Genomic DNA, 18,504 nt, shown 5'->3' on the forward strand with positions numbered 1-18,504 from the left:
TCCTGCTCACCCACCCTGATGTGCTCCTGTTCACCCCCTGATGTGCTCCTGCTCACCCCCTGATGTGCTCCTGCTCACCCCCTGATGTGCTCCTGATCATCCCCCGAGGTGCTCCTGCTCACCCACTCTGAGGTCCCTCTGCTCACCCAGGGTATGGATTATTTACTTCTAAGTCTGAATACAAAGAATAAGATGGATGAATGGGTGGACAGGTGGATGAACAGATGTATGGGCAGACTACAATGGATGGACAGATAATGAAAGGATGGATGCATAGATGATGGATGGGTGCAGGGGTGGATGGATGATGGACAGACAGATACACAGATGGATACAGATGGATAGATACACATGATGGATGAACGGAGCAGAAGCCCCACCTGAAAATGGATGAAAATCCTCTTCAGGGTCCCCTGAACAAGGGATTCCAGGCTCAGAGTCCACAGCTGAAGATGTGGGACAGAATTCCCTAGGGTGTCCACAGAGCTATTGGCAAACATGGCTGTTCCTACTGTGCTGACACTTTTATAACCTGTTAAACTCAACTAGGTGAGGCCATCACTCAAAAGCATAGCACCACTCACAGGGGTCTTTCTCTGTGCCATATAAATACGCAGGGATATCAGTATGGATCCTCATATAGTTACAATGACCAACTGTAGAGCTTCTTTCTCCCTCTGTGAATCTGCTCCCAGGAGGAAACCTTGGGACTGACATAGGGATTGATTTGCAAGCAGCTTGCCTCTGGGCTTCTGCTCCTCTGCTGGTCTCATTAGGGCCTCAGAGAAGGGCTTCTCTTTACTAGTGGCTCTCAGGAAGCCTGCGCTGTGTCTTGGGAGATATTTCTCCAGCACCATATGCCAGATCCGATTGTGAATTGGACCTCATGGTATGGCAAGGATGCATTCTCTAATTAATTAGCATTTAAAGGCTCTCTGGAGAAGATACTACTGAGCACACAATACTCTCCCAGAATACATAACAGGGTACCCGGGGAGCTGAGGAGCCAAGGAGCTGGTAACGTTTTAATGGGCATCCACAGTGAAGGTCAATGCATATTATGTTCATCTGCATTTGGGAAACCCCGGGAGCAGGTGCAGGGTTGACACTCAGTGTCAAGGGTATTTGGGAAACTTGACCTCTGCAACACAAGTCCCTGAGAAGAAAGGCATTGTTGTATGCGAAATAACCTGCTGGCCAGTTTCTTATAAGAAGTTATTGTAACTAAGTGGACACACAGAGATGGCATTTCCCCATAGTGAGCTCAGGAGGGAGATGAGGAAGCCAGAGCTCCCACTTGCAGAGCACAGGGCTGTCATTTTTGTCATGTGTCCTACAGACTACAGCCCTGATGAACTTCTTATCATAAAAATAAATAAATAAAATTAAATTAAATAATAAACCATCTCTGGTGGGGCAATGATTCACTGGGTAAAGACCCTTGCTGCAAAAGCCTGAGGACCAACCAGATCAAATCCCCACATAAAGGGAGATGAGTGTGGATGTCTGCAATGCCTGTGTTCCTACCTGATGATAGGAGGTCGAGACAGGAGCATCTCTAGAAACTCACAGGGCAACCAGCATGACACAGTCATCAGACTAACAAGAAGGAAGACAGGGATCAGTACTAGAGGATCTCCTCCGAGCTCCACATGGGCACTGTACCAAACGTCCACCTGCACTGTACACCTACAGTCACATACACACGTGTCTGTGCCCACGGCAAGGCAGGTAGCAAAAATGTTCTTAGGAAGGAACAATGTGTGAGTGTTGTAGAACTATTTAATCCCAACTCGGGGTTTCTACCCTACCTTAGACCATTTAGTTCCCTGATAAAAAAATCACACACAACCTTTTTGTTTACAATAAGCCTTAAAGAGTACAAAATCTGGGCAGCTGCCTTCCCTCAATACTATTAGGATCTATTTTTCTTACCATAACCCCAAGTTATTGCTTATTATGTTTCATCTGGGCGACCTTTAGTTCTAATCGGTCAGCTCTGGGAGCACGTCCTCTTGACTCCTAACCCATGAAGGCTTCTTCCTCCTGATGCATTCTTTTCCCCTTCATGATCTCTCTCTGACCCCCAAGCCCAAAAACCTAAACCCACCCGTATCTCTTCTACCCAACTATCAACGGTTGACATCTTTATTTACCGATCAAAACTAACTTGAGGCCAAGATATACATACAAACTCTCTCATCTTTAAGACAACCAAGTCTTAAAAGCCCACACTTAACATTACAATAGATAACAAAAGACCGAACCTCAACATATGAGTGACAGAGAGGTTGGCAGTTTCTTAACAAAGTAGGTGGTCTGCTCTTGATTCTGGGTGCCAGCTGCTTGGAGAGCGTCACCCAGAACTGCTAAGGCAAAAGAGCAAGATTCAGTTTCACAGTGTGAGAAATAAAGAAGATAGGGCTTGGGGCTCGGGGCTCGGGGCTCAGAGTTCAGCTAGGCTTCCACCCATTCCTGTGTCCTCAGGGTTTTTAGTTCCAGCTCCAAAAATGCACAAAATGATCTTGCTCCCACCTTCCTTCCAGGAATAATGCCGAGAGACCTTTGCCGATCATCCATGGAAAGAATTGTAGAATATGTAGATGAAGCAGCTGTAGAGGACTTTCACCATTTTGATGAATGTGAGTGTGTGTCGTGTCACTGACTGGTAGGACAGGGGAGGCAGGAAAGCTGTGGAGAAGCTTGGGTCAGGGTTGAGGGACTTACACCCATACACAACAGGCAGTGTGGACACAAGCCAGTTAGCCTGTGGAAGCAAAGTAAAACTAGCCTTCATCTTTCTACTTTGGGCAACTGTGAGGAGGGCCACTTGCTTATTACTCTCTTCCCAACACTGTGGTAGGTCACTGTTTTGTGCAATGTTTTGTCAACCTGACATAAGCTTGGGTCATCTGGGAAGAGGACACTTCCATTGCCAAAATGCCATTAGATGTCCTGTAGGTAAGCCTGAGTGTTTTCTTGGTTAATAATTAATGAGTGAAGACTCAGACCACTAAGGAGGGTTCCACACTTGGACACGTGGTCCTCGGAGCTGTGGGAAAGGTAGTTGGATATGAGCCTGGAAACAAATCAGTCAGTGGAACTCCTCCATGGTCTCTGTTCCTGCCCATAGGTTCCTGCCATGAGCTTTTGTCCTGACTTCCCTTCAGGACAGCCTTTTATTTCCAAGCTGGTTTTGGTTATGGTGTTTTCTCACAATAGAAACACAAAGTAGAGCAGTTATCTTCAACCATCCATGGTGAGGAAGATCTAGGAAATGCTAACACTGGACATATGTGTCCAGTAGGACAATGACAACCTCATGAACAGCCTGTAAATCAGAGGACCCAAGTCCCTGACCTGCAGAATCACAGCCTGTTTATACACAAGAAACAGGGGCCAGCAATAAACCAAATAAAAACAGCCATCTTGTCTCTTAGACAAGGATTTTGGGAGATTCTGAGTCAACTGGTTTGATGGTGGATTTTGATCATCAGCTTGGTTAGATTTGGAATGAACTAAGAGGCATACCTGCACAGGTCTGTGAAGGCTTTTCCAGACCCTCTTTCGGGTAGACCGCACCTTCTGGAAGATATAAAGAGGTCCAAGGACAAAGCAGTTCTGCTTTCACCTCTCGTTGATGAATTAAGTCTATCCTGTTCCTAGTGCCACCATCACCAAGACCACAGCTTTCCTTTGTCCCAAGATAAACTAATGACCAGGAGCTTTCCAAAGTCCTCCAAGCCTTCAGCAGATCCCAAGTATGAAGTGTGTGTGTGTGTATGTGTGTGTGTGTGTGTGTGTGTGTACCAATATATACTCATTCTGTTGGTTCTTTTCCTTTTGATAATACACTGGGTAAGGGCTCTATTATGAGTAGCAAGTAGGGTTGCTCTGGCAGCTGGTTGAAGGATAGCTATGGCTTCCCTGATTCAGAATGTCTGTGAGCCTGTAATAGGACTCCACACTTTAGTAGGTCCCCAGATATTAGCCCAACTGACGCCATGATGGAAGTACTATGAGGCCCTGGAACCCAACAGGTAGATTTCACCACCTGCCAAAATGAGAACAAAGACTTCATCTGTGGGAGAAACAGCTGTGGCCACCTCTATGTAAACGCTGATGGGGGCGGGGGGCCCAGCTGCAAAGGCATCTCCTACAGGAGTACCCAATTGAAGACTGCCTTAGAGATCAAGGATTGCTGGTGCAAATAATGCCAGCCAATCAGGAATTGCTGTTTAGAAGCGATGCTTTCTTGGGACCAATAGAGTGCGGATGGAAGGTATTAAGGGCACTTGCAGCAGAATTCAGGCGAGCTTGCTGCAGTGGGTCACCTCAACTCCAACCTTCGAGGACAGGTAGGGTGGGTGGTGAGTAGTCCAGAGCACAGGCAGCATCCATTCATCAAAGTCCATAGTTCAGGGGAAGCTCTAAATGTACTTTCTGCCTTCTGTAGTTCTGCTTTTGGCTGTTTTTGCTAACTGGGGTGTGTTAACCCAGGTTGTAGTTTCTGTGTTTAAATGCCCAACCTGAGAAAGGTCCAGGACTGCATTTACATTCCAAACATCTGCTATAGTCGCCAGCCTGCTATTAAAGACTCTCAGTTGGCTTGAACCCATGTCTGAGTGCTCATCTCTGGTGGATGCGTCACAACAAAGTGACAAACACACTTCTAATGCTAGACAGAGATGGGGACCTGATGCACCTGTCTGTCTCTGTTGCTGATAGCAACCAGGGCAGGGACGCGACTTCCTGTGGCTGAAACCCAGGTCTGTGCCTGTTGCTATTAGCAACTTGAGCTAAGCCTCTTCTCTCCAGCTATGGACACACACACCCAGGTCCTGGCTTGCGGCACTATAAACAGCCTATTTGCTCCCTTCCCAGGGCAGTGTGTCCTCATTCCTATTGGCTGTTGAATGAAAAACAGAGCATAGAAAACATTAAGAATCTTACAAAATAAACAACCAGAAAGAAAAGTACTCAGCAAGAGCATTCTCTGCTGGAAAATGGCCTGCTATTTCCAACTGTGCTCAGAACTACTGTAGCTGTACACAGTGTCCCTCAGAGACAAATAAGACATCATCACCTGTATTCATACCCATTTTCTTGTACTAAAAAAAAAGTACAAATTAAACTGAGCAGAAGGCACCATGAACTTTGTAAACCCCTATGGGATCTTGGACAGGAATTTTCACATTAGTACTTTATTTAATTGCACCTGAAAACCCTTCTCTTGAGCAGAGTAATTGTCCTGGAGGAGACTGGTGTCACTAGTAATTGTTACTTTCACCAAGGATTTAATAATATTTTATAAATGTCAAACGAGCATCTTAGATTGAATTGGAAAATTAAATACTTAAGGTTGAAAATATAATTATTCAGAGAGACATCAAGTTGATGTCTGCTTTTTTTCCCCCTCAATGTTTAATAAGCAATGAGATATGTGGGGAGCTGGGACTTGTTCTGTGGTGACAAAGAGAAGTAAAAGCCAGGGTGGGAGAAGGAATCACCCCTGGGGTCTAAACGGCTGAGCTACACTGTGGGAAAGGGGGGGCTGGACAGGGAGGGGGTAGGGGCAGGGGCAGGCAGGGAGGGACTAGGACGGGTCCACTTGATTTGCTCAAGAAACACCTAAGGCATCAGCAAAGGTCACATCTTTGTGTGTGACAGACAGAGGTTTTCACAGGGCTTAACGGATCCAGGAAGACCTGTCCTGCACCATCCATGGGCTGGGGTCCTAGAATGAACAGATTGGAAACTGGGAGTGGTCTGGGTGCAGGCTGGCTCTGTGTATCTGCCTCTTACTACCCTAAAATAGGAGCAGACATGAAGTACCCATTGCACAGACCCCTGCCATCATAGACTGTCTGCCCTCAAATCAGGAGCCAAATCAAACCCTTCTTCCCTGAACTTGCTTACTCACAGGTGTAAGAAAAGTAACTGAGACATGATGGAGCATGTAACATGTAACATGTAACATGTAACATGGCTACCCTGTAACATGGAACCCTTCATGCCTGTGATGTTTTCAAACACTAACTTCCAGTTTGTATGACCCTAGGATAGATTTATATAGTCTTTAAAACAAAATTCTTTCAGTGAATTTATTTAATTATCTTGTGTGGAGGGGGGAGGGGGACATGTGACTATTAGGATTGGCAATGAATGCCCTTACCCACTGAGCTGTCTCAAGGGCTGTGCTTGGAATCATCTTTACGGACTTACTCCGGAGTAGATAAAATCATGTGACTGGCCTAGATCCAATGTCCTTACAGAAGGAGGAACATAAGCAGAACCACACAGGATGCAATGTGACAGAGCAGAGGCATTGATGAGGTGGCTACCAGCCAAGGAGCACCCAACAGCACTGGGGAGCATTGAAGAGTACTGAGGAGCACCAAGGAGCACTGGAGACCCCGGGGCTCAAAGAAAGGTTTAGAGCCAATGTCTCCTAGCCTTTAGACAAAAGTCATTTATAAAACAGGTATTCTAGAATGGGGTCTGGCAGCAGGAGTGTAGGGTAGCCACTACTAGAACTACTACCACTACTATGTCACCATTAGCTCCACCCACCACTGAAAGATGTGCTGCGGGCAACAGGGCTCAATCTTTCTGGAACCTTCTAAGAATCTGGTGGCACCTGCCTCAGGGTCATCTCACCAAAGGGTGAAGAATTGGAACAGATCACTTGGGGGACACTATTTGGCCCTTGATCTTATTCTGCTCTATGTTTCCTTGGAAGTAAGAGACCTCAGACCTAACAACAATGGCTTCATGGCCATGTTCAGGCTGTGTGAGGGTAGGCAGCACACAGGTAGAGGCTGCTACAGAGGCCAATGTGGAGAGAGGTAACTGACGGGAGTTTGTTAAGTTCGGGGAAATTTTTCATTGAGACTGAGAGTGTTCATAAATGACTGGTGAACTTGTCAGTCTGGAACATAATTCCCCAGATGACCCGTGCAGGGTATTGTGCATTCAAGCAGTCACAGATCACATACCCACAAATCTTGACTCCCAGTACAGCTAATTTCTCAGCCAGAGCCAGCCAGCACTCATTGCCCTCTGGGGTCTGTCGTGGATATGTACCAAGTGGCCAGAATCTCTATGCAAGGCTGAGCAAGGTGATCCTCTGCCCTCTGGTCTCAGCTTTCATAGACACACGTTGTAACTCCAGTCATGCAGTGTCAACCCCTTTGTACATTTTGGCGATTTGGTGGCTTATGGTGGAACTTCTCCATAGTGACTGGTGAGCTGGAAGGCTGTGAGCCTCTGTAGAAACGAATGTGTGTTAGATAAACTCGATATGGGCGCCAAGTACAGTGGGTTCAATGTCAATGAATGAACAACGCCAAATGTGGTATCATTAAACAGAAACACACACAAGTCTACAGAGGGATAATGTCCTTTCTATAACAAATAACTACAACCGCCTTCTCAGTTAAAAACTCCAAGAATATAGTGTCTGCTTCTATGTTTGTTTGTTTGTTTGTTTGTTTGTTTGTTTAAAGACAGTGACTCACTTTAGCCCATACTACACTGGAACTCACAACAGATCCCAGGCTAGACCCCATGACTGTTCTCCAGCTTCTCTTTCACCAGTGCCAGCGCTAAGATTACGGGCATGCTGCGTCTGCAAGTAGACAGTGACCAATTTCCATTTGCTCATCTTCCCCCATTAAGCTGATAAGGGCATTGGGAGTTTCATCTTTACACATGAGGAAAGACTGATTAAAACACCACGTTCATTTATTCCCATGGAGATGCCCTAGAAGCCTGTGGATTGGGGTGGGGAGAAATTACGTGAAAGGTCATGAGGGAAAACTTCAGGAGAAAGCTGAAAGCTTAAATGGAGGCAAGGCAGCTCTGAGGCGCTAGTGCTAGGTTCCCACCACAAGGCCAGATCCAGGGCCCGCACCACACTCTCTGACACAGTCCATGCTGAATCTCTCACATAGATCCCTTGATGGCAGCTCCAGCACAGACTTTTCAAACAATGTGTCAGTCATTTGTCCTGTTGCTTTGATCAAATAACTAACACATGAGCAGAAGGATGGAAAGGCCTACTTTGGCGTACAGTTTGAGGGTGAGCCCATTACAGCGGGGAAGTTCTGGTGTAAAGAGCAGGGCTCGCATATACGCATGCGCGCAGGTGACTGATTGGCCTCACTGTGTTCACAGCTAGGAAGCAGAGAGTGCTTGGCTCTGCTCAGCTCCTTTTATCCATTCTGGGACCCCAGATCCTAGCACGGTGTGATGCACATCTAGAGGTTTTCTGTTCTCAGTTAAACCTCTCTAGAAATGCCCTCAACAGACACACCTAGAGATGCATTGTCACAGTGACTTTAAAGACTATTGCCCAGCAGTTACATCTCCGTAGAGAATTCCAGGGCAGAGGATTTCTCTGTCCTGTCATCTCCCAACGTGAGAACAGCGAGCGTTGTTGTTGCAAAGCTTCCTCACTGACCTAACTGGGGGAATGTTCACACTGCAGGAATGTCTCCAGACACAGAACCTTGGAGTATTTGAGATTCACTCGCAGAAGACTCATTTCTTGTTTGGGGGCCATTATCATCCGGAATGACGTTTCCATAGTTGTCTGTCCAGACACACCTAAATGTGGGATGACATATTGGGTGGGTAACCATGTTCAGAAATAAATGTGGGCTGAAAGCAAGCCGAAGCCAGGAGAAGAATGTGGCCTTTGTCGAGTGTTTTCTCTCAGTGAATGGAAACCCGGGCTCCATTCTGTGAGAAGGGGCTGGCTATGAGCTCCTTCCTCTGCACTGAATACTGGACATCTGACTCTACCCTTCCCTCCCTGCACGCACCCTGTGCCCGGCAACAAGATACTCTGAGATAAAAGGCTGGCTGGCTGGAGTTTAGTCTGGTGATGCTGAAAGTTGCAGGTCATCACCAAGGACTTCAAGGTGGGTGTGCGAGCCATGAGCACCCGTTGGCATTTTGTGAGACACACAGAGAGAGAAGTAGAAACAAACATTACCCATGAGCAGCTGGGGTGAGGGTGACCACTGGGGCACTAAGAGGGGGAATAATATGAGGGAGAGGAGAATACCCTTACAGGATGCTGAGAGCTGAGTCTGTAACTGACCAGTCTCTGCCTCAGCATCACTGAGTTCTGAAGGACCAGGTGAGCCTGTGCTGTGTCAGCACAATGCCCACTTACCTTTCTTCCCTACTCCTTTCTCTTACTTACTTCCGTCTCACACACACACACACACACACACACACACACACACACGAATGTCCTGATACAAATATAAAGGCAGTTCAGGTGCAATGTTGCAAGCCATCTAAGCCGACAGCCTGGGAGCCCATTGACGAGGCCCAGGATCCAGAAAGTTGAAACATGATCCCCGAAACAGAGAGGGAAAAGATTTGAGAAGGTGAAGGAAGGTGGTCATGTGGGTTTCCCAGAGCCACAGAGTGAAGGAACGGAGTGCTGGCACCAATGACAGGCAGCAAAGGCGTTCTCTCCTGGAAACTTACTAGATCTACACTTCATTAGATGGTCTGAGGCCTGATTACCTGGTACCAGTCAGCCACAGCAGGTCTTTTTCCCAGAGTCTAGACATCTGAAAGAGGAGACTTAGAAATTTTAGATTCATTTAATTTACTTTCTATGTGTAAATATTTTGCATATATATATACACACACTATATATATATATATATATACATACACATATATATGAACAGCACACATTTGCAGTATACTAAAGGGCCAGAAGAAGGCATTGGATCTCCTGAACTGTAGCAATAGCCATTGTTAGCCACTGCCTCTGTGTGTGTGTGTGTGTGTGTGTGTGTGTGTGTGTGTGTGTGTGCGTTTCTGAGAACTGAACCCAGATCTTTCCCTACCATGGCAGTCCATACTCTTAACCCATAAGTCACCTCCCTAGCCCAGCAATACTTTCAATAAAATACTTCAGCAGTCATCTTATCTAACTAATGTACATTTAATTCAATTTACTTTTTAATCTCATTTAAATATTTTATTAGCAATAATTACAATAATGGTTTCATTCTGACTTTTTCATAATGCATATAATATATTCAATCACATTCTTCCCTGTTGCCCTCTCCCACCCCCCCCATATTAATTTCTTTCCACCTCCCAACTATACCCTGCTATAAATACCTGCCATCTTTTGACCCTCTGCCTTGCACAGGGGTATAAAGATGAAGGGAGTAACCCTCATGCATAGCAAATGAAACTGGCTATGGTATGGAACCACATGACAGAATGGGTCATACGCTCAGGTCACTGACTCAGGAGTTACAATAGTTGTCAGTAGGAGGTGAAGTATGCAAGTCTTAGCCTGGGCTGCTTGGAGCATCATTATCAATAACGTGATGCAAAGATAAAAGTCATGTCATCATATTTACAAGTCCTAAAGGCATAGAAGGAGGCAACACAGCAGATGGCAGCCAGAGGCAGAACATCCCTAATGTGCTGCATCACTGTGGGACTCAGACAGCAAGCTGCAGTCCAGCTACAAGTACAGGATCCCATTCAGGGGGAGAGGCCTGGATGGAGACAGTGGGAAGGTATGGTCTGCAGCAAGGGGCCATGAAAGCAAGCAGCTTCTCTTCACAGGTGGGCACAGCTGTTCAGGTCTCACCTGGGCAGGGCTGAGGCTGGGAGCTGCCCCTGGTCTTCCAGTTGGGCAAGCTGAAGTCACACACAGGACTTTATATCCTGAAGAATGTTGAGAGGTGGGATGAGACAAGAACAGAGAAGGGACGAACGGATGGGTTGTGACCTGTGGAAGTAAGGCTCAGAGCAGTTATCTGAGCACAAGGCTAGGTTAGACCACACCACAGCCAGCTTAAGACAACTTGAAGAAAGAGGATTTATTCACACGCAGCGGCTGCTTCATGGCCACTTGTTTCCTTGCTATGGACTTGGGATGAGGCAGAGCCTTTTAAGACAGAGGAAGCTTGTGGCAAATGAGTCAGCTTACTCATGGGGGCCAGGATATGGAAAGAGAACATCTTCCACTTGGGTTCAATCTGGGCCCCAGCCTGTTGAGTGGAGCACTGCACATTCCAAGAGGGTCTTCCCACTTCAGTTTCCATCAGTACCCAGGCGTGTGCTCACCTATCTACTGTGTATGTCTCATCCCATGTGACAGTCACGATGAACTGTCATGCTACAGAAATTACACATTAGACCTGCCCACCTTCAATGTGCTCAGAACTTCAGTGGGCAAAATCAACAGACACGAGGCCTGTTTGTCAGTAAGGTGTTGAGTATCACACATGTAATCAATAGAATGTAGTCGTCCTTAAAATGAAAACAGAGCAGCTTCTGTTCCTCAGATCTCAGAAAACAACACTCAAGGAGCAATTTGTTCTGACTCCATATGTTCGAATAGGGCGGAGGGAAACAGCACAGCTCTGGGACTCACTGGTCAAATCAGAGAGTTGTAGGCCAGTAAGAGACCCTGTCTCAAGAAATGGTAGGTGGCATCTTCAAATTGATGCTGATATCCAAGGTGGTCCTCTGGTCTCCAAATAAGCATGCACCCACATACCCACACATGCACACATGCAATGCACACACTTCTACACACATACAACACACAAACACACATGCACATATGCAACCCTATTGCAACTCCATGCACACACACACATATGCACATACACACACACACAAATACACATGCTTGTATTATCACACATGCACTGGTATACACATTCACACCCACACATAACTACAAATGCTACAAACAACATCCTTTTAAATCATCAACAACATTGATGCTGTAGAAAAATCCACCCACTTGATAAAGACGGAAGAAAAATTAGAGTGTAAGGCACTTCTTCGTCCTATGGAACATTAACACTTAAGAGCTGAGATATCTGCTCAGACATTCAGCCGTACACGGGAATGCTAGTCAGCAACACAAAAGAATGAACTAGTATTGTCCACTAAAATATGAATGAGTTTTGATGCAATCATGTGGAGGCAAACAAAGCCAACAACAGAGAGTACGTCTTACTCACCCACTTACACATCATTTCAGAACATATGGCATCCTTGTCACGGCAGCACCAAGCTGAACATCAGTGTCCTGGAGAAGAGCTGTGAAGAGGCAGAGAGAGGGGCATGGTGAGGAGGCAAGGCGGAGTTTCAGGGTGATGGAGCAGTCATAGCCCTCGGTGTTGCTGGATTTGGGGGTGTGTATAGATGACACACCTCTCAAGTGCGCGTCTGAAATGTGTGCAGTTTATGTACTCAGCCTGACTTCAGTAAAGTGATGAAAACTTAAATCTGGTTTTTTGGTTTTTTTCTTTTCTTCTCAAAGAATAGATTCTTTGAGATTTGGATTTTTATTGGATTTTTATATGCTGACTGCTTGAATATTTCCCCAAACCCATGAAATATTTTACCACATTGGTTTTATAGCCGCATATCCCTAAATCAGAGCTGTCCACATTAATCGGGAGCAGGTTTTCACATGTCAGTTCACACCCCTGAATCTAAAGCCCTCATCCAAGATGTCTCCCATGGCCTGATTTTTCAGAACAAAACCAAGTCCTTAATATTTCACACCTGCACCTAGTGAATCACTCAACTGTTGTCTTCTTTTGCTGCCAAGGAGACGGAATTCAGCATTGGTCAACACATTTTCCATGTGTAGGCATCTCTCCTAGGGCTGAAGTGTTTTCTAATTTTACTCATGTAACCCAGCTCATTTATTCCCTTTTCTCCTCAAACAGATCCTCCACTAATCAAAGAGCAGCATTGCTAAGTGGATCCAGTCCTGATCCACATCCCACTGCCTTTCAGAAGGGGAGGAAAAATGAGACCGTACTGCCAGCCACCTGTTCCCCCAGAGCCCAGCACGTGCTTCCAGATCTGCTTTCCAGCAGAAGGCATGGTGAGTGGGAGGAATGGCGAGCCACAGACTGCATGCAAATGGCTGGATACAGAGGGCATAGGTCTACAAGACTGCAATGAGCTTAGAACAGGCGTGCTCTCAGTGGGGTAGAGAAGCAGCGCACCCTTAGGGAGAAAGCACATACACTTAGCATCTAACATACTCCCTTTGGCAGGAGGATTTCCTCTACTACCTGCACAGGTGCTGAGCACAGCCGTAGACTGTTTCCTCTCACACAGAGGGCAGCAGGTGTGTCTACAGGACTCTCTGGCAGAGAGCACTGGCTGTAAACGTATTCCCCATCTACAGTATAGCCAGCAAGCATCAGGAGCAACAGTAGAGCCATGAAGTTACCTGAATCACTCTTGAACGTTTGGGAGGATGTCTAATTGATTAAGTGATCTCCAAATGTTAATTGACATATCAATGAAGCAAATTAGACTTGAGTCAAATATCTTTAGCTGTGAAAATTCGTCTTTGAGAAATACTGACTGCATAATGCCCTGGCCTTTGGCCCCACACTCTGAATTCCATAATCAGAAAACAGTTGAGAATTCATATAAATGTGTGGCTATTGTAGTTTAGGCATTTAGCAATATCTTCAGGCACAAAGTAAATAAAAACATTAATAGAGTTTATAACAATGAAACATTAAACAGATCCTATTGTTAGTGATTTAAAAAAAACAGTTACAGATTATCTTTTTTTATAAAATATGCAAGCATCCAAAACAACACAATGTGTGCTAAGAAATTTAATGATATGGAAACAAATGTAGCCTAGAATGTTAAGGTTACAAAAGAAACTGAAGAGTGCAACATTGTTGTGACTCAAAAAGGAAATCAGGTGGGGGGGGGCAGAGGGCAGGGAGTCAGCAAGGGTGCAGTTCATGGCTAACAGTAGCCAATGTCTCAACTACTATAAACCCAGTGGAATAACGAAAAGCTGCCAAATGGACTCCTCTGTGGTGGCCTCCAGAGACTCATGTGTTTAAACATTTAGCCCATAGTGAGGGGCACTTTTACTCGGTGTGGCCTTGTAGAGGATGTATGTCATTGTGGAGGTGGACTCTGAGGTCTCAACTGCTCCAAGTTGGTCTAGTGTAGCATCCAGTCTCCTGCTGCCTGCATATCAAGATGTAGAAGTCTCAGCTCCTCCAGCACCATGTCTGCTTACACATCACCAATGTTTCCTGTGGTGATGATAACGAATTAAAGCTCTGATGCTGTAAGCCAGCTCAAAGTAAATGTTTTCTTTTGTAAGAGTTGCCTTGGTCTGATGTCTCTGCACAGCAATAAAACCCAAAGACACCCTCATAGTGGGAGGCCAGGGTCCTTCTTTCTACCTTTTCTTGTGCATTTTTTTGCAGTAACTGTATAATACATTTGTTCACTGTGATAGTATACCACACAGAAGTATCTTAAGGGAAGAAAGGTTTGGGTTTGCTCCTTATAAGGAGGTACATTCTGGACCAGAAAGCTCAACCAACTCAGAAGCCAAGCCAGAGTAACTCTCTGGTCTGTCCCCATAGCTTGACATTTGGCTGCTATACCCTGTGTATACCCCCCCCCCCCACGGCTTCTAAGTAGCATCCCCATCTGGGAATCAAATGTTAGAAAACATGAGCCTATGGAGGTCATTTTACATCCAAGCCATCACATATTATCAACTGAAACAAAGTTATCTGGGAAACATAGGAAAGGGGCCCTCTGTTTTTTTTTCAAAATTAAACAAACAAGCAACTAACCAACCAAACAAAAGCAGAATGAATTTTGCAGTCCACAAAGGAAAGAAAGAGACGCAGCAACCTAGCAAGGAGCAAGCATGGTGCAGCCTATGCGTTGGCCACAAATTTAGTTAAATAGCAGGCATTCGAATGATTGCCGAGTGTTTGCTGATGGGCAAACTGAAAGACTCTGTCTGACTCTGCCATTCATTTGCCTGTGCAAACAGCCCTGCTGCAGAGGCATCCATAGGACCTCATGGGGAACAGAGGCTTCTGGGAAGAGTCTGGCTTTGAAAAAGATGCCTTAATACAAGTGTGGGGAGGGGAGGTGAAAGAGAGAGGCTGCAAATGTCACCATTCACATGCTGTCTTCAAAGTTTGTAATTCAGCATATTTGGGGATGTTCTGAAGATAAATCGACACGCGGTGGACCACTGATTAGTGTGAGCTGAAACTGTGATGACCCGTTATGGAAGAAAACGGCATGTCAATATCTGGTGTCGCTTCCAACCCTCCTCACATGTCTTATATTCACACATAATGCACCACCTAGGCACAAGATCACAGTGCCTTAGCGAGGTTGCTGGGGTCCTACTCCTACAAACACTGCTCCTGTCCCCTAAAACATCACCCCTGAAAGTAATGGGTACATGAAATCGGAGGTCAACTTATGAATTCTTTAAAAGTCTTTTTCTCAGTTCTCACGGCAGTCTCTCCGTCTACCTGTCTCCCTTTGTCACGTGTTCCCAGCTCCTGTCCTGACAACCTCCCTGCCCCCAATTCCTTTTGTCAAACGGGCCTGCTAACAGGAGGGCTGGACCATCTGATTGAAGCCCTATCTTTTCTGCGTTTCTGACTCACCCTGGAAAGTCTCACTTGCCAACGATTGCATGGCTTTGGGTAAAATATTTGGTTCTATTTACTCGTGACCAACTCCAAAAATTTACATGAAAGTTGTTTTGCCGTTTTTCTGAATAAACAATCATAATGATTAAGGAGATAAACTTGTTGCTCAAACCTGAGTCACTACAAAAAGGTAAAAAGCCACTGGGGCCTCCTGCACCCTTCAGTTACTGCTCCAGGTTGCAAACAAGCAGGTGGGCTAAGGCTGTGTTTTCAGACACACTGCCAGAGGACAGAGGTGGCACCACTCCTGTCCTGGGTCCTGTGGAAGTGCCTGCAGCATGGCTCTTTGCACAGGCAAATGAATTTGCAAAATCAGTAGCAGCCTTTCGGTCTCTGCTGCCTTAGCTACAAATATCACCAGAGTCAGCAAACAAACAACTCTCTGAGGAGCCTTCCAGCAAGTTCTGCTCACATCTTTGGATTCCTTTGGGGAGAATTATACAAACATTGTTTACTCATCCATCCGTTAACTAAATCAATAAATATGTATTGAGCACCAACTGTGAGCAAGGCGCTGTGCTGAATGCTTGAAAACACACAATAGTGTGTAAAATACAGTTCTACTGTCTTGGGGTACGCTATGGAGGAATAAATTGAACATGACAGAGTTCACAGAACACTAGGAAAGGTAAATCTCACCTTAAGGAAATCCTCCTGACTTTCCAGAGAGCACAGGGCAGGAAGGACAAGCTCCACCCTCGCAGGAGACTTCAACTTGCCTGACACTGCAGTTTCTAGGTCTGGAGCAAGCAGCAGGAGAAACTAGGGTGAACTCCTGGGTGGTCGTCTGTCCCGAAGCAGTGGATACTCTCCTACATGCACAATAAGCATAACAGTTTAAGAGTCATGGTCTGATTGTTGTGAAACTCTTCAGTAACCTCCCATTTCCTTTCAGAATTAAGAGCAGAGCTGTTACTATGCCTCTGCCCTCAGGGAGATTCTGGTCCCTGCTGGCTTCTCCAGGTTCATGCCCCACAGATCTTTCCCTGGTTTATTCAGATGAAGTCAGGATCCTGGCACCTTTGGTGTGAAGCCTACGCCTCCTCATGAGTCTTCTCAACACTGCTCTTCCACACCTGAGATGCTCCATCCATGACTTCATCAAACTTCAAACACTGCCATCTCAAAGTCACTACAAGGGAAAGCTCGTCAAGGCACCAGACTGAATCCCATTATGTCTTCTTAACTCCTCCAACATTCTTGGGGTGGAAGCTCCTATTTTAGTTAGACATAAATATGCATAAATGAATTCTTGAAATGCTGGAAGCTTAAACAACAAGGCTTTACAGTGTTGCTGAAGGAGTACAGAGCTGAGCAGAGCCAACTGGAACTTTAAAGGATCCAGGCTCTTTCTAGACTCTCAATTTAATCAAACATGACTTCCAATGAGCTGTTGATGGATCACAATGACCAACACAGCTCCAGCAGTCTAAATTAATTTTTAAGAGACACTGTAAAATACGGGGAGATGAGAGAGAAAGAAGAGGGAGAGGGAAAGAAGGGGGGGAAGAAGTCATAACCAGGCTTTAGACTGCATCCAGTTCTTTCCAGGACTATGCCTGATGCTTCAATTTGCAAGCTGTTGGCTAGAACTCATTCACATACCACACCTAGTGACAAGGAATTCTGGGAAATGTAGTCTGTGTTTTGTTGCTCGGTGAGGTGTTAATTTCACTGCAGAAGCATTTTATCTGAACTGTATGCTGCTCGTCATGAAGAGCTGTGGAAATTCGCTCACACTGTATTCCCACAGGCCAACCCCCCAGCACACTGTAAATAATCTGAGCCACAGGGCAAAGGACGGGATGAACTGGATGCTCTAAGGTGCACACAGACATTTATGATTAGAGGATATAGTAATTTGGAAGATCATGCCGCACATATATTAGAATAGTTGGTCCCCAGTTGATGGAACTGCTTGGAAAGGATTAGGAGCTGTGGTTTGGTTGGAGGAGATGTCACTGGCAGTGGGCTCTGAGGTGGAAAAAGACTCTCATCCTCATGCATTATCTGTCTCCTGCTTGTGGATCCAAATGTGAGTTCTCAGCTGTTCCTGCTGCCATGCTTTCATGCTGCCATCATGGACTCTCACCCTCTGAAACCATAAGCCTAATTAAACACTTTTTAAAAATATGTTGTCTTGATCACAGTCATAACAATAAAAAAGTACCCTTTAAATTACGATTTGGACTGGAGGGAAAGAATTGGCTCATTTCCCTCATAAAAAATAAGACATATGGGGCTGGCAAGATGGCTCAGTAGGTAAAGGTGCTTGCCCCAAGCCTGATGATCTGAGTTTAATCCCTGTGACTCATAGGGTTGCAAGAGGTAATTAACTCTCACCAGTTGCCTCTGGCTTCCACATATACACTGTGGTACACATGTCCCTCCCTACATATGCTCACACAATAAATGTGATTAATAAAATAATTTAAAATTCAGCTCACATACTAAGCAATGAAAATAATTATACCTAAGGGGTAAAGCTGCAAAGAAGAACAGAGACAGGAAGCAGGTGATAAGGAGTGTTTGTTGACTTGGGGAGGGGTTGATACCTCCAACTTGGGCTTCAGAGCACTCTCTGAAGAGTATGTTCATACTGGAACAAAGCCCCCGACAGCTCGGTGCCTATTAGGGATCCTGATGACGTCAATGTAGGGCATCTTGTTCAATTCATCCCAAACTTTAGGCAACGGTCACCTTAATGTGTATAGGCCTTAGACAGATAAAATGTTCATATGGAAATAGCATCCCAACCTCCTAAGCTCAGCACAACTCATCTTTGTTTATACTCTCTTCTCCCTGTCATCTGCTCACCCACAGGTTGGTGAGGTCCCTCCATGACTTTAGTTTTATAGTGATGGAGAGAACTTGGTACTTCTCACCACTGTTTCCGCCAACTCTCTTTTCAGTATCCATGACTTCTCATTCTCATCAACACCCATTCTTTCACCTCCACCTG

The 18,504-nt window shown here is 45.5% G+C and overlaps 1 pseudogene; it reads right to left on the bottom strand.

Annotated features, from left to right (window-relative positions):
* Window positions 1-18,205, bottom strand: part of LOC110300082 — a 27,605-nt pseudogene extending 9,400 nt beyond the window's left edge.
* Window positions 18,206-18,504: the final 299 nt, after the last annotated feature.

Source organism: Mus caroli, chromosome 8 (assembly GCF_900094665.2).
Source record: "Mus caroli chromosome 8, CAROLI_EIJ_v1.1, whole genome shotgun sequence".
Taxonomy (NCBI): domain Eukaryota; kingdom Metazoa; phylum Chordata; class Mammalia; order Rodentia; family Muridae; genus Mus; species Mus caroli.